Source organism: Lissotriton vulgaris, chromosome 5, assembly GCF_964263255.1.
Source record: "Lissotriton vulgaris chromosome 5, aLisVul1.2, whole genome shotgun sequence".
NCBI lineage: Eukaryota > Metazoa > Chordata > Amphibia > Caudata > Salamandridae > Lissotriton > Lissotriton vulgaris.
In genome coordinates, this window is record NC_141693.1 from 1,438,669,639 (window position 1) to 1,438,671,734 (window position 2,096).

Here is a 2,096-nt window from a genome sequence, read left to right on the forward strand (position 1 = left end):
CTCCTCCAGAAATAGGTGGATTTTCCTTTGCCACTCAATAATAAACTTTCTTTTGATCTAATGCCTACTAAAGGTTGAACAAGGTCTTTCCACTTTCCTAACCTTCAGAAGCATGCAGAACTGAAAGCACTCACAGGGACAGGAATCTATTTAATGTCTACAGAGAAGGGTCCTCTGCAAATGACAAGGGTTGATTAAGCAGGTAGTTGGCATAAGATGGCATAAATGAAGAACAGGAGAATTTTCAATACATGAAAAAGAACTGACGTAAATCTCAAAGAAGAATAGGAATTTAGAGAGTGGGGACTAAGGACATGGGAGGTAGAAATAGAACGAAGTATATAGAGTGTATATGGGAGACAAGTGAGAAAGAGGGGTAAATTATAGACTAAGAGAGAGGGAGGAAAATAGCACAGGGGCAATTGAAATGGGAAAATCAGGGTAACAACGGGAAGAGAGAGAGAGAGAGGAAAAGAGGGATGGAAAACGAAAGAGATGGATAATGGGATAGAGTATGATAAAGGAGGGGTTGGTAAAATGAGAGAAAGACAGAGGGAGGGAGACAAAATGAAAAGTTGGTATAATATATGGACAGACATACAGACACTTTGAAAATCTAATAGATGTGGTGTTATGCCGTGGACTGGGTCATGACCTGCTCACATCCCGCCTCACAGCTTGGGCCGTAACTCGGTCCGTGACACCTATTTCTGGACACTGGGCATGCAGCAGCTCAGTGCCACGCCCTGCAGTTTTTTTAAGGATGCAAAGACGTGCCATGAAGCACTTCTCTTTTCTCTTGGGGCACCCCGCCACTGTAGGCAGCGGCCATACCACCCTAAAAGCACCTGTTGTCGTCTGAAGTTAAGCAGGGCCGGGCCTGGTTAGTACCTGGATGGGAGACTGCCTGGGAAAACCAGGTGCTGCAGACTTACCTGAATCTTAGAGTGACCTTAATATGAGTTGCCTGCAGTCATTGTTAGGGGCTATTTTTTCGTGTTCCTTCCTTCCAAAATTCCCCTGTCTGTTTCCCAGAGTGCCCTGAGTACTTTTTTTTCTTCACAATTCCAAGATGGAGGTTTTCTAACCTTTTTCCTTTTTCTTCCTAAACCAAGATGGTGGTTCTCCTTTTCCTGTTGTGTCACTTCCTTGCTGTTCTTGTGTATATATATATAAGGGGCTGGAGTTCTCATTTTCTTGCGTTGCAACACTCTTCGCTCCTGTTGGTGTCTCTTTTCTCCTGTTGATATCTATTCGCTTCTGTTGGTGACACTTTCTTCAGTTTGGTATTTTGGTCCTGTGGGTTCCTTCTTCTGCAATACTTCTCTTTTTCCCAGGTCTGTCATCCCCTTGCTGACTATCCTCCTTTTCGTGTCCTTTCGCCTGGATTCTGGAGTCACCGCTTTCATCAGAGGTTTTTCCCTTCGGGGTGTTTTTTTAGTCTCAGAGACTCCTTTGGGAAGGCACTGTCTGCCCTTACGTTGACTTGTTAGCAGCACTGTGGCTACCAGAAAGGGTTGCTCCTACCTAAACAAGCAGACAACTCACTACTAGCACTTCAAGTATGGTGTTGCTTCTTCCATTAAGGGGGAGATGTGAATGCTGGGAGTATCACCTCTACAGGGATGACAGCCAGAGGCTAGAAGGGAAAAAAAGCAATATCTCAGTAAAATCTTGGATGACCTCAAAAGAGATGGGAGAAAGACCCAGGCCCAATTAAGAAAGAGTTTTGAGCATGATGGGGAACATGAATTACATGTGCGTTGGTTAGCACAACTGGTGAGTTGCATTGGTTTTGCACATTTGGCAAAACCATTGCTCAGTTTTTAAGTGAGTTGTTATTGCCTATTTACATAGAAAGGGAGGATAAATAATTGTAAAGTCTGAATTATTTTATTAGGCAGGGGTGTGTAAAGTTGTCAGAGGGCTTACTGCACCATACTTTTAAACTTCAATGCTTTGCAAACTGCAAAGTGGAATTTATATTTTATTTTTTAAAACATGAAAAGCTGCAAAGAGATGTGTGGCAACAGGAACATAAAGCCAGAAGCAAAGCATGGAAAATAAAGTAGGTCCCTCGTTGTTTAATACTTATG

General features: G+C 43.0%; 1 pseudogene; it reads left to right on the forward strand.

Moving 5' to 3' along the window:
* Nucleotides 1–820: 820 nt before the first annotated feature.
* Nucleotides 821–932, forward strand: LOC147712708 (5S ribosomal RNA; annotated as a pseudogene).
* Nucleotides 933–2,096: the final 1,164 nt, after the last annotated feature.